The following is a 24837-nucleotide window of genomic DNA, read 5'->3' as shown; positions in this document are numbered from 1 at the left end:
CCCTGCTGGCATTTTAAATCAATTTAGAGACGGTTCACTTTGTTCACACGAATCCACCCTTGAAGGTGATCGAAATTGGACGCATGCTTTGTCTCATAGTGTTGTTTTATATTGTATTCTTTTGATACTAACACTGACTCACGACAAATTAAACACACTGGCTTATTGTCGTTTGGCACAAAAAAGTACAAATTGGTCCACTTTTCACTAAAAACGGACAAGAATCATTTGATTTATGCTTTTTATTCGTAGATGCCATAGTGATGGAAGGTGAACCCAAAAAATTTTCCAAAATGGTCGTGTAATAATTATTATCCACTGAATATGTCTCACACTGATGAAAAAACTCTGGCAATATAAAACCACAATAGGCTTATACAACGAACCTGCGTGTGCTCACTGTTCACGACTGACTGACTGACTGTGGATGAGATTCCTCTTGCATTTATATGAAAATGACGAAGTATCAAGAACCTTCAAGATGTACCTGGAAGGCACTAGACAGCACACTCGAACGAACTACTGCTTCAGCCATCTACCTGCGACGTTTCTACTAGTATTTAAGTACCGCTTGCCACTGGTAGATGGCTGAAGAAGCATGTCTATTTAATATTTATTTTTATAGGATTTTATGTAAAGTATCAAATGCACAGCATTCCTTGTGAATCTGGAAAGTATCTTACAATTCTAAATACCGCAGTATAGCTTAGTGGCCTGCAGGCTTCATTGAAATTATTTTTTATTTAATCGTGTTTTAATGTTAAGTAGTTATTTTTTTCAAAATGGCCGGCGGGCCACAGCAAATAGCTCCTTGGGCCACGCGTTGAAGACCCCTGAGCTACATAATCTAATGTACTGTTTTGGCTACCTTTTGCAGTATGTTCTCTAAACTTCAATTTCCTGCCACATTCACCCCCCCCCTCCCCCACCATACACACACACACACGCATCCATGTCCCTCACCTCATCAGTTTCCTGCAGTTGATCTAATAATATTGTACACAGCTTGTGATCTTTTCTTTCCAAAGTACATTGCCTTACACTGTTTCTGTTAAACTGGCATTCACTTACTTTAGACCATACTTAGTCTATTTAAGTCATCCTGCAGGATCTCTACATCACTTTCATTGATTATTGCTCTTTCCAGTTTTGCATCATCATCAAACAACTGAATATTTCCTATCAGATCATTTCCTTTTTCATTGATGTGAAAATTAAACACCAAGGGATCAGTTACTGACTGTGGTAGTACTAGTGATAATACTCTGTGACAGTACACTAGAACAGTAGATATTATAGTTGAACTACAATATCTACTATGTACTTTCCTTAACTGACCTTCATTAACCATGCTACTGGCCAAGACGTCTACAGATGTCAAGGTTATCATGGATGCAAAGTGCATATTAAAATTGTAATACCATTGATATTACAACAATCCCTTGATTAATGCACCCCTGATTAGTGCGTTTTCGATTAGTGCTTCATTTTTTTTCGATACCCAAATTCGATTAGTGTGCCTATATACATCTTAAAAATAAATGTTACAAATTTTAAAAATTTTCGATCTATACATTTTTTATGGCTAACTATTTTAAAAAAATCACTCACCAGGATGAAATAATTTAGTTACTGATTTGAAACATTTTACAGAGTTATTTTAATGGCATACTACACTATTTCTATGTTCCAAATTTACCGCCAAAATTTATGTCTGCTTTACATAGCATTTTGCTGATCATATCTCGTGCAAAAGTTTTCCATACTTTTTTATTTTTAATTATTTTCCTAACCTTTAATAATGAGTAAAAGAATTAAGGAGCAAAAATCAGAAGTGTGAAAATGATTCGAAAAGTAATATGATTGGAAGAAAAACTTGAAATAATAAAGAAAAATGAACAAGCCGAGTCCAGTCAAAGATAGGACAAGAACACAAAAATGGGTGAATCAACTGCTGAATACAAAGAGAAAGGAAAGACTGCTTGAAGTTCATCATGCATGGACTGAAAATCAAAATATTATAATGATTTGAATTAGAGAGACTTCTTTTTACATGGATCGAAGATTGTAACCAAAAATGGATCCCGCTAAACACTGGCCTTATTAAATCAAAAGCATTCTCTTTGTAACCTGGAAAGAAAGGGCTGTCAATGATGGAAAAGAAAAAGAATTCCACATTAGTGCTGGGTGATTTGAGCGTTTCAAAAAGAGAAATAGCCTACATAATTTTCTAATCACAGGCGAAGCTGCAAGTGCAGATAAGGAGATATCCAGACATTTTGAAGAAAATTGTGTAAGAAGGGGACTATTGTGATCAACAAATATATAATGTCTATGAAACCGGCCTTTTTTGGAAGACTTTTCCAAGACTTTTCTAGCCAAATAGAGAAATCTCAGCCTGGTTATAAAGTTGCAAAGTCGAATGAAATTACTGCTAGCTCTATGCGAGCTGTTTGGAAGCACATTCCTCCACTTTGTGCAAATGATTTTAGAGGCTTTTCAAATGAATCTAGGTTAATTAAATCTCATTCTGAGAAGTTGAGTGATTCTGATCTGCTAAATTTAGATGCACAGCGGGAAGATCCTGAAGAATATGAAGAAAATTTAATCACTGACAAGCCCAAAGAGGTTTCACAGAAACAATTTGAAAATAGTTTTTGTACAATCGAAGTTTTTAAGCAGCAGTGCTCAGAGACTGACCCTGGTGAAGAGAGAACGAGTAAAATTTGCAGAAGAGGTAATAGGGCCATACCGTGAGTTGTATGAGAAAAAGAAACAGAATGCCCGCCAAACTATGTTAGCTCAATTCTCTGTTAAGAAACAGAATAATAAATTTATATTCTGAATATGTTTTATTATCTTTCAGCTTCATGGTATTCCTTTAACTAGGCCCTGAGACATGCCCTAATTCTTTTATTAAAAAAATAAGGGTCAAATAAGAAATCTGAGGAACGAATTATACATTTTCCCATAGGTTATTATATTTGATTAGTGCATTTTCGATTAATTCACCTGTTTTAAAGAACCCATTAGGCGCATTAATCGAGGGATTGCTGTACATTGAAATATATGATGGATATGAAGCGTATGAGGATGCGTATTTTATCCATAATGGCCAGTTAGGTGGTTAATTGTCCTTGAAGTGATGAAGTTAATGAATTAGGCTTTTAAATTTCTAAAGTCATTTATGGTTTTAGACCACTAAGATTAAACATTTCTGTTTGTGAAATAACAGCTCTTCATTCCTCGGAGGAAACCCTGAATCTTGTCATGTTTGGAGGGATGAAGGGCAATGTTCCTGTAGTCAGTAGTGTGACATTCAGGCAATTGCCAAGGATGTTGGTGTCAGAATGGTGCCAGAGGGAGGTTAATTTACCAATTATCAAAATTGTCACATTGTAAACAGTGCTTAGCCATGAATTTGCCAAGAGTACTAAAAGCCTAGCTCTGCTACTGCTGCCTCTAGTCATAGAATTTTAAGGTTCATTAGAAAAAGCAATATTTCTACAAGATCGCAGCACCTACATAGTTGTCAGCAGGAATCTCAGCAAAAGTCAGCTTGATTAACTTAACACTCATAGTTAACATTACTACATTGTAAACCAAGCACCAATTATAATCAGATTATATCATTCTAGACCTATGATAAACCACCTCTGATTGTGCTTCTGGCATGGTGTGTGAAATATTTACAAATCAGGTTGCCCATTGAGGTCGGCAGTTAATTCTTTTGTATGTGTGTTGTGATTCTATTACTGCATTCTTGTCTAATGTCCTCATAGGTCACTTAAGAATACATCAAAAATTAGTTGTTTTTCCCCCCCCCCCCTCTCTCAAAAATTTGATTTAACTTGATCATTCTTATATCAAGATGAGCTTTGCACTTTCCTCTTTACTGATGTACCCTCGGCTGACTCTGGAATATTTATCTCAATATTTCTTGACGCCTCTGTAGCACAGTTGGAAGAAGAATCTTCCAATTTGTGCTACTTAGTAAAAATCTAGGTATATATTTCACATGTATCTCCCTCTTATCAAATACATTTGTCTCAATTTTACCATCTCTTTGCAATTAAGGGATATTCCTAATTCAAAATTTTTGCTAAACACGCATGTCAAGCATTAATTTCTTGGAATATTCCTTAAAACATAGTGATATGTTCTATTGCTTTATTAACATTTAGTTTACTTAATTTTTTGTATATATCCTGTTTGATCACTACCAGCTACACCCCAGCATTCCATTCTCATTCAAGTGTTGCATTATATGACACTCATCTGCATTGAAATATTTCAGTTATATCCTCTGTGATGGTTAATTATATCATTGGCATCAACTAGTAAGCATTCTTTCTTCTTTTTCTGACTACTTATTGACGCTGTGTATGCTGTCCTTTTTTTCATTCATTAACCATATCTCCTTCCTAACCTGCTCTTTATATTCTTCATGAAGCTGATTATTGCTTCCATATAATGCCTTCCTAAAAACACAATTCATTTCATTTACTCTGTAATATCTCTCTTGAAATATGTTTGGATATTATTATTATTGCTTGACCTTCCCCAGATACCACTGACTCCTTTTCATCTAATAGATTATCCCTTGCTACTGCTCCAGACTGTCTCCTATGCTTTCCATAATCACCTGTCTTGTAGTTCCTCATATCTCCTTTTATCATAGAAGCAATAACCTTCTTATTGCTCTCACCAAATGAGATCAGATTTGAATTTGTTCATAATAATATCCACTGATACAGTGATCAAACTCAAGACTCGTGATGATTGTCATATTTATTTATTTTATTTATTTTATTTTGTGTTTCATATTGCCCAAGGTGGTTGTTCGTAGAACTCATTTTCCTTCTTTTCTTAAATGCGTTTTCTTCATTCCAAGTTAGATTACTGTAATTAAAATCGCCCAGTGACCTTATTTGTTAAACAAATTTTCTTAAATGTTTGTCATTCCCACATTCCTGATAGTAGTAAAATGTTTGGAACTTCCACTATGACTTGACACTCACTCAGGAAGTCTTGTATTTGCATATTCTGAGTAACATAAGAAAATCCAGAAATGTTTATGTTTCAGGATTTTTGTGTATTGATTGCTTTTTTTAGTAATCATGACTGTCATCACTCAGTACTTCATGTATCACTGAATGAGGTTCTGAAACTAGAGAACTGGAGTATGTTACCAAGAATTCCTGCTACTTTATATTTTACCAGAATCTTAATGAGATTCATGTGAATCTAAATTTAATCTAACAAGAATTACTAGTGATTTTTTTTTTTATGGACTCCAATCCATGGAAAGTTGTAAATGTGTAGTTGTATAGTATGCGTTAGCACCATAGGTGAGCTAAGGTTTTTTGGGTTTTTTTATATATTTAAAAAAAAAAATTTTTATGTTATATAGAGATCCCTTTCTAGAGACTAAAAATGGAACATTTTCAAGTCACTTCAGGTCTCCAGTAAGCAAGGCAGTGGTTCTTGTGCTGGGTGATGAACTCATCACCCAGCACATTCATCTCCCACCTAAAGATATTCACAAATATCCATGCTAGGGAATGATTCTGAGGTTGATTCCTGCTAATTTTAATCTGTTATTAGCATCAGCAAGAACACACAGGTGAAACATTGATATTTCTAAAAGAAAATGGGTGTTTTAATCCACACATTCCTAATAAATGACTTGAATCAACACTTTAGAGAAATGCTGCTCAGTTATATTAGGGAAAAGTTTTTATTACAATCAGTATTATTTGTAAGAAAAATTTTGCAGAAATGAAAATAATGCTTGCTTGCTTGAAGACTTCCTTATATGTGATATTTTGCATTCTTCTACTTCCCTCCAATAATATCATTTTTACATTTTTTCAAAGTTCACATTCAATATAGCACTATGTAGAGCTTCTTATGTAAACTCAGCTTTGGTAATTAAATTCCCTTGATAGTCAAGGATTTTAATGATACCAAGTTTCTGGAAAGATGGATGTGAAAGTTCTGCAAGGATAAATTTTCTGGTAACTGTAGATTTCCTTATATTGCAAAATTTAGTGATTTGATAGGAATCCATTATAGAAAACAATTTAAAAAAAAAAAAAAGATAAACGAGCAGTGTGTTTGTTTTTCTGCTGTGAATTTGATGTTTCACTGGATATTATGTATCTTTCCTAGAAATATTTGAAGTTCATCATTAAGAAGCAGGTCAGATAACAAACATGATCTATGAAAATATATTAAACATGAGGTTGGAGAAATATATTTAAAAAATAATTGTTCTTCAGGATGAGTCATATAGAAATTTGCTAATTTATTTGATATAGGGCTATCGGTTGCTTTTCCCTTGACTTGTTAATAAATCTTTCCTCTTTATGTAAAATAACCAGAATGTATTGACAGATTTTAAGTTTAATAATATTGAGAGAATATTTTTTCTTTAAAGGCTTTAAGTTACAGGCATCTTGTGTATCTGAGGCTGTGTGGTTAAGGTGTTGGAGAGGTCTGTGAATGCTAGAAACAGTGAATTTTTAACGGCAGGATTTTCGATGAGAATCGGCTTGCATTCATTGAGCGGAAGGTCATGTAGCAATTTACTGACATATTATAACAGATGTCGAACAAGGGAAATGATATACAATGGTTTGTGTAAATTTTGCAAATGCCTTTGATAATTATCACATGACAAGTTATTATTTAAATTTGCACAGAGATCAGGATTAGATAGCAGATTGGCTGTCTGATAGTTATCAGCAGATTGTTTATTAAGGAGCAGGGGCAGTTATTATTTAACTTATTTGTTAATGCTATTGGGAATGGGGATATGCAGTAGCAAATAATCCAGAGTTGGAGAGTGCTATGAAGAGTGAAGCCAGTTGTGACTCAAATGATCATTTGAATAGATGATGTGGATAGAAAAGCAGACTACAAATTTGATATTGTTGAAGTGTAAAGTTTTGAAATTTGTTGAGGATAGGATGAGATATAGTGTATATGGTTAGTAGAGATATCTTGAAGGAGATAAGGAGTCTGTGGTGCTGGTACAGGCACCAGAAATCTACTTGTCACATAGCTAGAATTATGAGAACAGCACAGTAGCTTATGACAGTGATAAGAATAATATTGACCTTTAGAAATAGATTATAGTTCCACTGTACAAGGCATAATCAATCAAGAAACATTTGGATTATATGTCCATATTTAGTCACATGATTTTCAAGAGGATGAAGAGATTTTGGGAAGGATCCAGTTAATATTGATGAGGCACTTTAGATGTGGAATGTTTGGTACTAAGATGGATGGAATACCATCTACAGAGCCTGATGGATTGGAGGAAAGTTGGTATGATTCAGACACAAGTTTAAGTGTTTGTACTAAATTAATGCAAAAGGGATTTTTTCCCCCCATAAAGTGGAGAAGAGACAGATAGAATAAAAAGGGCATCTCTCAAAGTTGTATAAGAAGAGTGAGCAAGGGGATGAAGAAAGAGTTTCTTGCTTGGAGTAGTGTGTAAGTGGAAGCATAGGGTATATGCATAAAAGGTACAGTTTGATAAGCATTGTGTCTTTGATAGAACAGACATTCATCCTACACTATCAAATAGTATAGGATGTCAACAATGTATCGACACGTCTTGACTTCATGGAAGTCTGTTGATAATTGTAATAATGTTCAAGAGTATCTTGTAATATTTTATTCATGAACAAGGACATATTAGCCGTAGGATCCCCAATTTCTGTTCTCTCCCTTTCTTCTTACATACAATACTGGTGGTAATCTTGCTGGATATGCTCTCCACACTATAATTATTGAACTAGGGTACCAGCACTTCGCCCATTGGAGGGCACAGCAGTAGCCCAGTTTCTGCAGGATAGTATCTATGTATAACTGCTAGATAGTATGTGTGTGTGGGGGGGGGGGAGAAGCTGAAGCTAACTTTGTATTGCAAAACGTACTGAGCTTTCCTCCAGCCTAAAATACAGTCAAGACTTCTGCTTGACTACTTGAATACCATGTTTCCACCTCTCTCTCTCTCTTTCATCCTGATGGAACAATCTCAACATCTCCAAAATATAAAAGCAGATCTCTTGGCATCTTTTTTTCTCTAACTCTTGTTTAGACAGCAAAAACAAAATTTCCTCTAATATTTCCCAAACCACTTTCATCAGAAGGCCATCAGAAAAATACTCAATAGCCTTGATACTAATAAGTCCTCCGGTCCAGATTGTATCCCTCCATTTATGTAAAGAGCTTGTACTTCAAAATTAACACCATTCTTTCACCTTTACGAGCTGTTCTGCTTATCTGACATCTGTCCAACAGCATGGAAGCAAGCTTTTATTCAGCATGGTCCTGAAAAAGGTGATAAAAGTTGGCCTTCAAACTGTTGCCCCATTGCCCTCACCTTCAACTTTCTAAAGTTATGAAAAGTCAACAAACAGCTTCTCTACTACCTAGAGACTAATTCATTAATTAGCAATCACCAGTATGGATTCCACTAATTCCATTCTTGTTCTGCAGCAGACTTCCTTGCTAACCATATCCACCTTTGGTCACAGGCTGTGGAAAAATTTGGAGAATTAGATATGGTTCCTCTTGATATTTGCAAGGTATTTGATTGAGCCTGGCATCATTGCCCTCTTTTGCTACCATCTTGTGGCCTTCCTCTTACCATTTGTGAGTGGATTGCCCTCTTTCTCTTTGGTTGTTCATTGCATCTTGATGGATGGTTTCATCAATGCTGGAATACCCAAAGCTCTGTGTTTTCACCAACACTCTTTCTGCTGAATGTTAATATCTTCTCTCATTAACATTCATTCCAATTCATAGCTTTTCTGATTATAGTATACTCCATTCACAAAACCTTATAATACTCAGATGACTCAAGCTTCTTCAAATTATTTTGTTGCCAGTGCATTATGATCTAGCCATTCTCAAGTGTAATGAAGATAATTTCATAAATTTTAATGTTACCCTGAACACTATATTGCTTTAGTTCCCTAAAGAAAGACCATGTGTCATTATCCCTCACATTTTGATAACATTCTGCTTACCAACCAAGTTAATTTTTTTCTTCTTGGGTTGACTTTGACATCTAATAAACACATCACATCCATAGCCTCTTCAACCTCCAAATAAGCTTGATATTGTTTTTAATTCTAAACATTAATGTACTTCTCTTCTGCCCAACTCCCAAACTTTATAAATCCTATATCCATTCAATCCTAGAATATTGTTCTCACATCTTTGACATTATTGACTCCCTCCATTCAATTTCTATAGATGCCATATTTTTATAGATGGAAGGTGGAGTAATGGTGGTGGCGAGTTCAGTGGAGCAGCACTGAACTGGCTATCACCATTCATTCTTCCAATCTTGAGCTGCCATGTGGTTTGATTAAAAAATATATATATATAAATAAATCAGAGCTCACCATTATATCATTTTGATCTAATTTTAAGTATTTTATTGCCCAAGTATTTCTTAGGAGGAGATGAACCATTGGCCATAAAGGAATCCCAGTTTTATGGGTTTTTTAGTAGTCCGTATATGTTTTTGGAAGTCTTCCATGAAAGACCATTCAAAGTTTAAATTCTTTTAATAAAAGTATAGATTTAATTGAATTTGTGTTTATCTATTGAAACATGTAATATTGTTACAAACAGCATGAACTATAATTTATAAAACATGATCCTACAAGCTACATTTTAAAATTCAGCTAAGTTCTAGGCAGTTTTATTACGAAAATAGCTTGGCTTTTAAATGCTGGCAACTGTCCAGATCTGTAGAGTTATGGATTTCTGTTTCGTTTTTTTTTTTTTCCTCTTCTTTTTTTTACAATAAATAATAGGATGAAAATAAGTAAGCTTTTTTCCAAATTGTCATATGTTTTGTCATTTCCAAAATGAAATTCTAAAAAAAAAAATAAATAAAAAAAAAAAATGATATATTTTATAACTTGAAAATTTGTTGTGCTGATTTTTATTAGATGAGTATTTGTTTTGATGGTATGTGAAATTTAGGGGGGGGGGGGGAGAACTAATTGATTTAAGTACCTGACCAATATTAGGGTAAATTCACATGTAATATATATAGTAAATAGTGTATGAATTTTGATGGGAAAAAAAATTATGAAAAAAATTCCTTAATGCAATGAGTAAGGAAACTTTTTTTTTTATTATTTACAGTAAGGGTGAACCTATTTAGTTCTTTAAATGCTCGTAAAAATTATTCAATTTATTTATTTTTGCAAAATTTTGAATGGATTTTTGCTTTTTTCAGGTGATACTGTTACCATTAACCATCATACTTGGGGCTATACCTTTTCAGTAACAGGTAATTACTTTTGTTTCCAAACACGGGAAAAAAATATTTCTTAGAAATATGGTGGTCTTTTATTGATGCCATGAATAGTGTGTAATTGGTTTATATTATTATATTTGAAAGAATATTATCAATCTATTATTCTTTATTATGCTAATCAATAATTAGCCATTAGGTAACCATTAATTAGCATGCAGAACATTGTATTAGTTAGACTAAAGGCAAAAGACAACATCAGATATAATAATTCTTTGTCCTGATTTTAACAGTTCAAAAATTTCTCCATTTGCCAGAAGTTTTCTTGCATATGGCATTCTCAAAATCTGTATAGGATGGCTTCTTTATTAGCCCATAGCAGGCCAGTGGTGGCATGAGGAAAATGTTGAAACACACACACACACACACACACACACACACACACACACACACACACACACACACACACACACACACACACACACACACGTCCTCCCTCGACTTGCGTCCATTCAAGTTGCGTCTGCTCAAAGATAAGTCCATGATCCGATAAGGGAATAAACATTTTCGACTATGCTTTCGAACAAGATGCCAGTGAACGTAAAGTAAAAAGGTTTCTATTTAGCAACAATGCATCATGTGCATTGGCAACTGTGCATTCAGTGGCAACCCCCTTCGGCAATTGGCACGTGTCTTCAACAGTTCCTCTGTTGATTTTGTGTTTGAGAAATAGGTTATTTGTGTATTTATCGTTAAATATTTCGTGATATTTTGTGTGGCATGATCCCTACACCTCCAATCAAAAATCCTAGTGAAGAATCACAGAAAAAGTGGCAAGCAATTGATCTTGAAATGAAGTTGCAAGTTATAAAGTAGCATGAAGCTGGTAAGCCCATCAGTGTGATCACACATGACTTTGGATGGTCTCATTCCACAGTGATGACAATTTTGAAAAACAAGGATAGAATCATAGAAGCTGTGAAAAGATCTGCTTTCTTTAAATCAGCAATAGTGACGAAGCAGTGACAAGGTCCTATAGGTGATATGGAAAAGCTTCTTGCATCATATATCGATAGAAGACCTGAACCAAAAGTGCATACCCCTTAGCACTAGGACCGTAACCGCTAGGGTACTAAATCTCTTCAATATGTTGAAGGAGAAAGCAGGGCCTGATTATGACTATGAATTCAACGCTTCTTCCGGTTGTTTTATTGAGATTCAAGCAGCGTTTTGCGCTGCATAATGTGAAAATGTATGGTGAATCTACAAGTGCTAATGAGAAAGCTACCAAGGAGTTTGTGGAGAAATTGGATAAAATTATTACAGAGGAAAATTATTTGCCACAGCAAATATTTAATACGATGAGACCTCCTTGTTTTGGAAAAAATGCATGAGCAGACATTCATCCACAAAAAGCTGAAATCTATGCATGGTTTCAAAGCTTTTAAAGACCATATTATGATTCTGTTAGGGGATAATGTGGCTGGATATAAACTGAAGCCATTTGTGATGTGGCCCAGTGAGAATCCATGAGCCTTCAAAAACATTAGGGAGCATACTCTTCCAGTTCATTATTGGAGCTGTAAGAAGTCATGGATGACTCAAAAATTGTTTGAGGATTCCTTAATCAACTGTTATGCAAGAGAATTGGAAAGCTAGTTTGTGAAAGAAAATGTAGAATTTAAAATTTTATTTATTGTAGATATTGCTCCAGGTCTTTCACCTTTCATCAGTGATCTTCACTCCACTTTAAGAAGGGAGTTCTTGCAGTGTTTAAGGCTTATTATCTGCAAAGAACTTTTTCACTAGCCATTTCTGCCACTGAAGAAAATGATCAGACTTATGAAATTCTGGAAAGCATTCAATATTTATCATGCTATTAAAAATATTGCTGTGGCTTGGGACGAAGTGACCTCTCAGTGTATGAGTGACATATGTAAAAAGACATTCAAAAGTGCCAAATGAGAAAGCTGCCAAGGAGTTTGTGGAGAAATTAAATAAAATTATTACAGAAGAAAATTATTTGCCACATCAAATAGATGAGACCTCCTGTTTTGGAAAAAATGCCTGAGCAGACATTCATCCACAAAAAGCTGAAATCTATGCCTGGTTTCAAAGCTCTTAAAGACCATATTATGATTCTGTTAGGAGATAATGTGGCTGGATATAAACTGAAGCCATGTGTGATGTAGCACAGTGAGAATTTCGGAACACAATTTTGGAAGTTTTGAAAAAATGAAGTCCTTTGTAAATTGAGTGAGAGAAATAGTGGGTCTAGCAAACAATCTGTCAGTGTGAATGATGACGACATAGTTCAACTCATAGAAAGTGCTCCTGAGGAGTTGACCAACGAAGAATTGGTCGAACTGGAGTAACAATGTATTGCAGAAGAGAAAGAACGAGAAAAGGAAGAGATGCCAGATGGAATGGAACTCCGGTGTAAGCCAAGGGATGACTGTATACATGTGTGTGTGTGTGTGTGTGTGTGTGTGTGTGTGTGTATATATATTATTATTATTTTAAATAGAAATTATTTGTTATTTGTGACTTATTTGCAGACATTACATCTTTTGCTATTTATATTATTTTCAAAGGCATCCTTTATTAATGCAGTTTGCATTCCACATGTTCTTTCTGATCCTCTCACTCGTGTGTAAGTGTGTGTCACTTTGAGTTTGTGGAGTTCAGCATATTCAATTTCTTAGTGAGTCATTCTTGCTCTTCTGCCATACTTTTTTTTCTCCCTTCTCAAACATTTATTAATAATTGATTTACTTGATGCTTCAATTATTATTTCCATTCAACTGCAGAGTGTATAGGAGTCTGTTTCTGCTGATGTATTCTGTAGTTCCTGGTTGATATTTGTTTTGTATGCATTAATATTATTCTGAATTACTTTGGGCTGATATTCTTTTCTTTTTTTTTTATTTTTGTGAACTATTCATCTTTGTTTTTATCAAGGCAGATCGGAATGGTGATCCTGACTAATTCACGATCTGTATTAAAGTATTTATTATCTCTTCCTTCTGGATTATTTTTGCATTTTAAACTGGCACGTTATCTATTTCAGCTGCTCAGTCACTTGGAGAACACTAAGTCCATACTCTTTTAGGTTTCCTCTGGAAGGAATTTGTCACTATATGTGATTTATTTTGTGTAAACTAATGGGATCTCTTCTGGTGTTTTGAGATCTGAAGCTATATTATCCATCTGCTGCCTCGGTGAATGGCAGTCTTGTCTATTTAGATATTGGAGTCTCCCATAGCTATTAATTCATTTATTCTAGCATCTACATGATAATAAAGGCATCAGCTTCATTATCTCTATGAAAACTTGTTGGTGCAGAGACCTTGACTTTGATTATGGTCATATTCGCCCATCTCTGCAAGATGAATAGACATTACCAAGTTAATGAGGCTGTTCACTTGCAAACATGTCCAGAAACTTTGAATGTATTAAAAAATTTAAATGATTTCTGGCACCAGCAACAAAACTACAATATTATCCTGTGTACTACGCAGTGAGGATGTACATGTGAGAATGAACATAGACTTTATGGCAATGTTTTTGGTATCATATACTAGGCTGCCCGAAGAAACATTGTTAGAAGTTTGATTTTAGTCATCAACTTGAGGACCTGTTTTGGCTAATTGGAGTTAGTCAATCTCTGGACAGGCAAGTAGGAGCATTATGGTTTAGGAAGAGTACAGAAGTTGTCTGCTGCATTTTCTTCCCATTGCCTCAATAGCCATGAGCCCAACTATTGGTGATGGCTTAGGGTGGAGACAGGTTACATAACAATTTCAAAAATCGGTTAGGACAAAAAAGAGCTCTGCCTATCTATGACTTTTGGACATAAAAATGGTCTTAGGCAGTTTAACTTTTTTTTTAATGCAGTTACATATGTCAGTATCTACATAACCTCTGTGACAGTGTTTGACATACCTTGGGGAAAGCCTTATTTTTGTGACATTTTGAAAATATTGCTTTTCTAACTTGTTAGAAAAGCAATATTTTCTAACATTGTTTTGTTTCTTTCAGATGAAAATGACATAACAGCATAGAAAATATTCTTGGAGTTACATAAAATAACATTAATTTGAATCAAGTTCATCTAAAATGATGGCATTTTGCATGATGAAGCTATTTTTTTGCATGCTCCTTCTACTTTTCTATGTAGATGGCATTTATTTGTTGCTCTTATGCCATTAGTGGTTATGTGGTTTCTTCCATTAAATATATTCGTTCAGCTATTTTTGAAATAGACTCAACTATCATTTAATCTACTTGTTAAAAATTTAGGAGCGAATTTATTCTATATGAGAGTGACTCGATTGATGCTGTTTCTTTCAGTGTAATAGCTTGCCTGTAGCATAAGTGAATTTTACATGTATACTTGAATTTTGTTCATGCTAATTTAGTGTTATTTAAGTTAGCATCATACACAGATAAATTCATTGTCATTTTATTTCTTTTGATGAATTGTTTTATTATGCTTTTTTTTAAAAAAAATTCTGAAATCAGGACTTGCATCATATACAAGGACTCCTGGTACACTTGAAAATACAGTACATCAGTATACCTTATTCTCTTCATTTTTACACTTTATGCCATCATTAACAGATTCTTCTTCTTCTTGCCTAAATATGTGCATCAAGACAGGTGGGTAACTTAGTTTATAAGCCATGCTTTTATGCAGCTGTGAGTTACAAACTATTATTATTATATGATTATCTCCACGAGTCAGAAGACTCACCATGAGAGACCCAAACTAACTTTTGTAAACACAGTGGCTATCATATCCCTCCTTAAACTCATTTTCACTGTTGAGACACTTGCAACTAATTTTGGAAATCCATTCCACTCTTCAACAAAAAATCTAGTCCACACACCCTTACTAATTACTCTTACACAACTTCTAGAGATAACCTCTTGTTCTTTCTCCCTACTCATCATGTATTGAATACTTTTTTTGTGTGTCATTCTTATAGAATCTCTTTAGTAATTTGAGTTTCTACTATGTCCCTTCTCCTCTGCCTGTCAACTAAACTCTGCATTTCACACACTTTTAATCTATCCTTATAGGAGCATTTCACAGATATGTCACTAACTTGGTCACTTATCTCTGAATCTTCAACCACCCTTGATCTCCAAGAAATCCAGGTGACCAAGTCTGTTGTGCACAGTAGTCAAGTGTGGCCAAATCATAGCCTTATAAAAGAGGCATAAATAACTTCCCTATCTTTACTTGCCAATGTGTTCAACATCCAAATAATCCTTTGAGCTATTTTTGCCACCTTTTGTGGTATGCCATCTGAATATCAATTTTCCATTTACCATTACCCCCATGTCCATGCCTCATCAGTTTCTTGCATCCAGTACTATCAGTGTGGGATGCACAGCATGTAATCTTTTCAACTCAAAGTACATAACCTTATTTTGCAACATTGAATTGACAGCCATTATCCTTCACCTACAATGTCAATTTATTTGAATCATCTTGCAAGATAACTACATCACCTTTGTTAACTATTGCCCTCTGCAGTTTTGCATCATCAGCAAAAAAAAAAAAAAAAAAAAAAACTGAATATATCCCATTTAATCACTCCCTTTATCATTAACATACAAATTAGAGTAGTTGTCCTAGTACAGAGCCCTGAACTAGGGCTCTGTACTAGTCACCCTAATTCTTTTAGATTCTACTCCATTGGAATTATAAATAAGACAGCATCAAACATTATTATAAACCAGGAATCTCAGAGTCCAAAGACATTGTGGGAGTTTCACTTTGCTATTCACATGATAACCATCATAGTCAATGATATCATCATATCAATGATATCTCCCCTTCAACTGATTAATTGACAATCATCTCCATTAATTTATTCCACTCATTCACCATCTTCAACCAAAAAATCTAAACCACACATCTTTTGCTGACCCACTTTTACTCATCTTTGAGTGATAAACTTGCCATATATATACTTTTCTCTACATCTTTCTATAAAAATTTTTAGCAACCTCATACATTTGTAATATCCATTCTTATTTATCTATCAACCAATTTTTGTAATCTGCAAATCTTCAATCTCCTCATAGAAATCATTATGCAGACTTGATGTTATCTTGGTCACAAGCTTGTAAATCCTTTCCACCACTTCCATATCTTCAGTTAACCCATGTGACCAAATCTGAGCACAGTAGTCAAGTAGTCACAAGCCTTATAAAAAAAAAAAAGAGGGATCCAGGTGATCAGCTCTCAGAACTTCAATTCCCTGTTTATCAGAACCATCAAATCCTTGGTCTCATCAGATTATAGCTGTGCAATCCTGTCAATATAATATATAGATTGGAACCTTTTCAATTCAAAGTGTATACCATCATACTTTGGCACATTGAAAGAACATTCATTATCCTTTGGCCATAGTGCCAATTTCCACATGCCATCCTGCTGGATTTCTACATTGCTTATCACTACTGTCCTCCTTAACTTTGCATCATCAGCAAGCAGTTGAATATCACCCATCAAATTATCTTTGATATCATTAATGTATAGAGCTTTACAAAGCCCCATTCATCATCTGCCTTCCCTTTATTTCTACTCCATCAGATTACCATGCTGCTTTTGTAACATGTTACAATATCTTAGCATAGGCATTGCCTTTATGCAGCTTTACTGCCACTCCATTATGGAAACAGAGTAAATTGCTGAAGCAAGACCACCTCTTAACAAAGCCGTGTTCTCCTCTATAGAGTATCTCCACCCTTTCTAGTATTCTAACTTCCACCACCTTTACCAAAAACTTAACCCATTCTTGAGATACTAAGAGGTCTGTAATTTGCTACCACCTCTGCTATTTGTTATCTGTTTATTTTCTTCGGAATAATCATTAAAGAGGCTATTAAATAGGTGCTTATAAATTAAGGCTTGAACTTCTATAGTTTAATGACTAATAACTGAATACAAAGCTGTATGAATGTTTCATCATTCTGTTTGAATTCAGGGCTTGTATTTTGGCAATGTTTTCTTTTATTATTAATCTCCTTTAAATTTAATATAAATTATTTCTGTTCATATAAAAAAGTTAAATAATAACAAATGAGAGCAGGGATCTTGTATCATGGAACCTCCAGTTTTTTGGATTTTTCCTCCTGCAAACTCAGAGCATGCATAGTAATAGACAAAAATACATTTTTGAATTGTGTGAATTGAATAGTCTTCTGCAATGAGTCCAAAGTGTGAGAACTAGAGACCAAATGTGGAACTTTTTCAAGCCACTTCAGGCCTCCAGCTAGTGGGGCATAGTCTCACACAGGGTGATGGAATTCATCTCCCACCTAAAACATTATTATGGTCAAATTTTACTGTTGAGAACATAACCCCTGTTTTTAACATTATATCTGTGGGAAATAAATTCTCACTTTACGAGTGTTTCTTGGAAAAAAATTAACCCATGAAGTTGGAAACTACCTGTATATGTTGAAGAGAGAGAGAGATCAGTTTCATCTTGGCATCCTTTTCCCCTCTCTGGATCATTTCTCCTCTGTGTATAAGTTCTTGATTCCTATCTCACAATTTCCTATCCAAAACAATGATATGTTGTCCATCCACATTTGAATTAATTTAAATTGCAAGGTTGTATAGTAGTTCATAAAATGCCATAGAAAATACAAACATTCTTTTTTAAATGTGGCATTGACAGTTGTATTAGATATAAGTTAGCACATACCTTTTACAAACTCTTTGTCTAATGGCATTATCTTGTTAAGATCATCTTTGAAGGATGATGAGCATCTCCCATAATCAGTTCATGCTGGCATCCATAAATTCTCCTAACCTGCAATATTTGCTCACCATTGTTTGATCCAAGAGAGTGAGATCTTGTGTGATTCCATTACATAAAGGTAGATTCATAATAGAGGTAGCAAATTATTATCTCAGACTTGGTGGTTAAGATGTTGGAAAAGTTAGTTGAAAGCAAGAATTTAGAAGTGATTGATTGATAAATTCAGGAACAAGAGTATAATACTCTGTAGTGGACAGCACAGCACATAGTTATGAAGAGTCTTGCATTAGCTATTTGGCTACATTTATGTTATTGTTGGAGTTTACAAAAGCATTTGACAAGATGCTACATGGTGTGCAGTTAAGCAAACCTGAGCAAATGGAGTTGGTAACATGGATAAGAGGATAACTAACTGACAGAGTAGTGCTTTGTGGAATAGAATCAAAGAGAAGGCAGATGCCACAAGGCTGAACTGTTTAATATATATAATGATATTGGAGGTATTCGAATGGTAATATGCAGTTATTTGCTGATGATTTTAAGGTAAGGAGAGCAATAGTTAATGTAATAGAGAAAACTTGCAGGATAATTTAATAAATGATTATAGTATAGCATAATGCAAAATTATGTATACTTCAGACTTAAAAAAAAGTTTGCAAGCTTTGGATGAGATTGTACTCCTGGAAATTGATGCCAGGCATTAAGAAGTGAACAGAATTGAAGTTTTGTCTTGAAAAAGTAGACAGAATACCACAGTGAATCACTTAGATGCTAGGATAATTTCCCTGTACCTTCACTAAATAGGGACAGGTAAGCTATTGTGAGGATAAAGAAGTGACAACATGATTCAGAGGCAGGAACCAAGGTGGTGGGTGTCAGGCCTATAGAATGCTTCATATGAGAATGGAATAAATTTACAAATTTGATTGATATAGGAGGGGTAATATGATAGAAATATGTAAGTTGCTAAAGAGATTCTGACAGTTTTCAGTAGCCGAGGGAGAGAAAGAACAGCTACCATGGAAATGGAGTAAAAGTATATAGTCAACAGGAATGTCGAGAACTAGATTTTTTGGAGGATGATGATCATCAAGTGGTATGGATCAACAGAGGTGGTGTTGTAAGTGCATTGTGAACTCCATATAAATGTAGATAAAAAGTTTACAAATTCTCTATATTCCTGATTTTCTTTCTTGGTACAATTTAGTTCAAATATGTTTTGCTCTTTGTAACTTTCAATATTAATTGAAAATTAATATTTCCAATTTCTCCAAAATAAATAGAATAATAAACAAAACATTAAGGTCAGCAATATTCACGAAAAAAAAAAAAGCAGGCTAAGAATGTATAATATTTTATCAAAACCAACATTATTATATGTCAGTATGGACAATGAGAGGGAGGGGAGGGGGGAGAGATCTGAAATGAATCACTGCTGCAGAAATGAAACATGAGAACAGCTGGTTATACAAGACTAGATAAAAAGAGAAATGAAGAGATGCTGAAAGAGCCAAACCAAACACCAGTAATGATAACAATAGAAAAATACAGAGCCAAATAAAAAGAGTAGAAGAGATTGCATATTTATTTATTTATTTATTTATTTATTCTTATGGCAAAAGGAATACAGACCAGCTACAGGTCAATTTTCAGTCTGGAAAGCCAATCCAAGGCCTCATCTGTCACCTTGTGGATGTACTGTAGACCACCACCATGAAATTGGCACCTTGGGCAGTTGTTCACAATATGCGTAATCGTCTGAGCCATGGGAGAACAATCACAATAAGGGTGGTCTAACAGTCCCCATTTATGTAGAAGGTGGCCACATCTGCCCTGGTTAGTTCTGATCCTGTTGATTGATGACCAAATCTTCCTAGGAAGAGCAAAACTAGGCTGCTGAGCACAGGGATCTTCTACCAGGAAGCCATTTGTTGGGAGATTGTTGGACCAGTATCCTCTCCACATGTCAGGTGTTGATGCAGAGCAGCTGAAGAGAGTTCGTCCATTGATCAGAAAGGCTTTCTAGATTTTAAGCGAAGACTAGGTGGATTTATGAGAGTCTGGTGCAGGGGCAGGAGTGGGTTGCTCATTGCTTTATTAAATTCTTTAATTGAGGCTTGTCTTCTCGGTATGTTAGATAGGACAGGCAGCCAGGAGAGAGGGGTGCTTCTCACTGTCCCACTAATTGTGCGCATGGTAGAGTTTAGCTGGGTGTCTATAATGTTAGTATGTGCACTTCTTTCCCAGACAGGGGCACAATATTCTGCTACAGAGAATGCAAGGGCTAGTGCAAATGACCTTAGGACTTCTGCACCACAACCCCAGGTTGTTCCAGCAAGCCTTGAAATGATATTGTTTCTCATTTTAATTTTGTTGGACAGGTTGGTGATGTGCCTTTTTATAGGTTAGGCTTCTGTCCAGGCTCACTCCAAGGTATTTCGGGTGAGGCTTGTGTTCTACCATTTTTCTACAGAAAGAAAGGTTGAGGTGTCGATTCACCTCTGCATTGTTCAGGTGAAATACTGTGGACACAGTTTTTTGTTGGATTTGGCTTGAAGTATTCTTCCAGGATGTTCAGGTCTGTGTTCAAGGTTGATTCCAGGTTGGCAAAGGAGGTAGATTGATGTAGTATCACTAGATCATCAGTGTACATATACTTGCTTGAGCTGGTATGTGGTAAGTCGTGCATGTAGATGTTAAAAAGGGAATAACACACAACCCTGAGGGAGACCGTTGTGAAGGAATCTGGGCCTGCTCTTTTTTCCGTCAATATGGACCTGGATCTTTCTGTTGGAGAGAATGGATTCAAAAAGCTGGAAAGTTTTATTGCACCTTATAATATTTCCTAGCTTTAGGAGGAGGCCCTGATCCAGACTGTGTCATAAGCTAATGTTAGGTCAATGAAAGTGGCTCCAGATTTAAGTTTCTTTTGGAAGCCTGCTTCGATCTATGTTGTCAGGGCGAGGACCTGGACACAGCAACTTCTTCCTGGCCTGAAGCCAGCTTGTTCAATCAAGAGTGCTCTTTCGATGAGTGGTGAAATTCTTTTAAGGAGAATTCTTTCAAAGAGCTTAAAGGTGGAGCAAAGCAAGGAGATAGGTGGTAGATTTTTCACATAATTTGGATCTTTCCCTGGTTTGGGCACGACAATTATTTTGGCTTCCCACCACAGATTTGGTAGTTTACCAGTCATTATAATTTTTAAAAAAAGGGCAGCCAGCCATGTTTGACCTTGTTGACCGAGATGTTTTAGAAACTCAGGGAGGACACCATCCACTCCTGCAGCCTTGCCAGTCTTGGTGAGTTTTAAGGCTACTTGTACCTCTTGCCAAAATACCGGGTGTACAATTTTAGGAAGCTCGGACCTGTCTTCAGGATTTGTCTGATGGAAGATTGCGCAGTAATTTTCCTAATAGAGCTGGGAAGTATCTTGGAGGATTTCAATAAATGATAGCCATTTGATCAGGAGTTATCTCTGTTGTTTTGTGTTTTGTGCATGGTTCTGACCAACCTAATTTTCTCAAAAGTAACCAGTTTTTCCAGCTAGATTTGGTGAAATAGAGTTCATGGATGGTTGGGATCCATTATCCAGCATTGCTATGAGCTCCTTCGCAACAGTTGGGTCTTCAGTTTTTTCATATTTGGCTAAAAGTTTCCCAGTTTCTCTACTCCAGCATGGGATTATTGTTTTCTGTAGCCTCTAGGAATAGAGGCTTTAGCTGCAGTTTTGATTAGTTTAACAAATCTAGGATAGCAATTAAGAGTGGGTGGAATTGCTCTAATGGTTTGCTCGATTTGTTTCTGAAATGCATTCCTGTCAGACCTGTGAAGGTTCCATCTAGCAATTGGTGTTCTGCTGATGACTGGGATTGATGTGCCTGTCTCTATTAGTGTAGGACAATGCTGACTATTAGGGAATCTGTTGAAGATGGTTCTGGTTGTTGGCAGAGGGTTGTCTTCCGAGTCTTTAGAGACTATGCACAGTTCTGGGGCGTAGGTTCTGTTCCATCTGGCTGAGTGGAGAGTGCCTTCCTGCTTGGCATCGTAAATCAAATACAGGTTATATGTATCCATCCAGTTAACTAGATTATTACCGTTCCCAGTTGTTAGAGGAATAGCTCCACATGGTGTGATGAGAGTTGAAGTCACCAACATAAATAGCAGGGGTGAGGTGGTGGCCGGTCCATCTGATCAGGCCAAGATTGCGATGGTGGTTTGTAGACATTGTAGATGAAGGTATTTGGGACTTTAATACCTATGGAGTATTCTGCATCAGGTACATATTGGGTTATGTCTTTGAGGCCAGGCCAGATGTAGGTTATTAGGCCCTGCTTGGGATGGCAGTTATAAGATACCAGAATTAGGCCTGGGATTTTTAGTTCCTGGAGAGCCAGGACGTCAATTGCTTTGTCTTTGGCTATTTTGCTGATGACTTCGGTTTTGGATTTAGATAGTCCTATGTTTTAGGGAACATATCTTGAGAGAGTGTCGTTTAGGGGACTGTATTCTATCATATGCAGTATGATAGAATACAAAGGAAGATAATGGACTACAAAGCAAAGGACCAAAGAAATAGAGACAGACCAATGAAACACTGGGATGAGACTGAAACAGGCCAGCTGGTTTACTCATAAAAGGAAGAATCAGTCATTCTACTGTTATTATAGAGCCTCCATAGCTCACTCAGTATAGACGAAGCCCTTTGTTAAGAAACACCCAGGTTCAATTCCCATCCATGACATGAGGAACATTTATCTGGTCTCTTTTGACTAAAAGTGAATTAGCCAGTCTCATATGAAAGTGGAGGGCGTTTTCTCCCAGAAACCCAGGTTTTTCGTCCCTCAGAACAGGCACACACCAGCCCATGAACACACACACACACACACACATGGGCTCAACCAGTCCTAAGGGATGGTGGGAAAGTGGGGGATCCCATTTATTCATATATAAAGTAAATAAAATTGTCATTATCATCAAATTCCTGACATGTATCCTCAGGAGTGTACAGGATATTATCATAGTACTACATGAAAAAGTTAAATCATTGATAATTTCCGACTGACAATTTTCCTCCAAATTAATCTGTTATCTGCCAAAACTCCAGTAATATCAGATCTTATATTTCTGACTTCTAAGGCACTTTTTACGGTATCAATCCACCTACATCTTGGTCTTCTTCTGAGTTTTTTCCTACCATCCTTCCAAAAAAAAAAAAAAAAAAAAAAAAAAAAACACTTGTTTGGCTAACCTTTCCTCTCCCATTCTGTTTAAGTGACCATACCACCTGAGATTAGCTCTGCTAACATATTTCTGAATGTTAACAATATCAAGTTCTTTCCTAATATCCTAATTTTTAATATGATACTGCCTATTGATGCCGTTTGTCACTTTCCTAACTGTTCTCAGAACTCTGATATCTGTGATCTCCAGTTTTTGATGAATTTTTATTTCTTACCCCAGCTCTCAGATTCATAAATTAAAATTGGTTTCAACACTGTCTTGTATACAACAAATTTAGTGTTTTGTTTAATTTCTCTCTCATTCCATATAAAAGTATTCAGTTAACTTTCTACCATATCATGGAAATAGACAGCTGAACTAGCAAAGCTAGTTCAGTTATGCCATTTCACTAAAAACTGTGCCTAAATAGTTGAAATGTTTTACTTGTTCTGTAGGTTCTCCATTCAGGATGCATTTGATGTTGTCACTGTTTCTGCCTATTTTCGTTGTTTTTGCCTTTTTATTGCTGATTTTCATACCAAATTTATTACAACAGTTATTCAGTTTAATCAAGGAATCTTACAGGCTTGTACTAGATTTATTCAGAAGTATGTCATCTGCATAAAGTAAAGAGCTGAGATTAACACCTTCAATTTTAATATTAGATTTGGAGATAATGTACATCCTTGTCTCGCACCTGATACATCAAATCACATCCTGTACCTCATTCAATTCTAACATGTGACTTGCAACTCAAATATAAACTAAGTATTGCTTTGATATAATATCCCATTTACACCATATAACTGCAGTATCTTGAACAGTTTTACTTTTGGTATCTTGTTATATGCCTTTTCTTTCATACCTACAAAACTTAAATACAGATTCTTGTTATATTCCCATGATTTCTCAACTATTTGTTTTAAAGTGAATTTGATCCTCCTCCTCATCATCATCAGTTGCATCAGTCTTGGGACTGGTAGCTCAGCAGCAATTTCCTCCATTCCACTCTATCATTGGCTTTCTTCTTAATCTCTTGGTAACTCCTCAGGCCTGTGCTTTCTTTGACTTGGTCGACGAAGCTCTTCCTTGGTCTGCCCCTTCTTCTTTTCCCCTTTATTTTGCCTGCAGTTATTCTTTTTCACAAGTTCATCATGCCAAAGTATATGTCCATACCATCTATCTCTTCTAATTTTGATTGATCTAATTAGACTTCTTGTTTCGCTTATCTCTCTCAAGACTTGTTCATTTGATTTTTTTTTCTGTCCATTTGATTTTATTCGTGCAGCACCAGCGCCACATTTCAAAAGCCTCGAATCTTACATCTTCTCCGCCTGAATCCAGCTTGTTCTTTGCCAAGCTTCCCTTCTACAATTTTTTTAGCTGTTTCTGAAATATACTTGCATAAAATCTTACCAGGAGTGCTCAGTAGGGAAATATCCCTGCAATTCTCATATTGTTTTATGTCCCTTTTATAGATAGGTACTATGAAAGCTCTACTCCAATCATCTGGAATTTGACCATCTGTCCAGG

General features: G+C 35.6%; 1 pseudogene across 1 annotated transcript in view; it reads left to right on the top strand.

Annotated features, from left to right (window-relative positions):
- Nucleotides 1-24837, top strand: part of LOC150107259 (hexosaminidase D pseudogene) — a 148831-nt pseudogene that overhangs the window by 98939 nt on the left and 25055 nt on the right. Inside the window, exon 2 of the transcript XR_016548238.1 lies at nucleotides 10280-10333. The product of XR_016548238.1 is annotated as a hexosaminidase D pseudogene (transcript). The remainder of the gene's footprint in view (nucleotides 1-10279; nucleotides 10334-24837) is intronic.

This window comes from Typopeltis vanoorti, chromosome 4 (assembly GCF_054136105.1).
Source record: "Typopeltis vanoorti isolate ZY-2024b chromosome 4, IOZ_Tvanoo_1.0, whole genome shotgun sequence".
NCBI lineage: Eukaryota > Metazoa > Arthropoda > Arachnida > Uropygi > Thelyphonidae > Typopeltis > Typopeltis vanoorti.
Note: the sequence above shows the minus strand (reverse complement) of the source record. Positions and strands in the feature narration are given on the sequence as shown.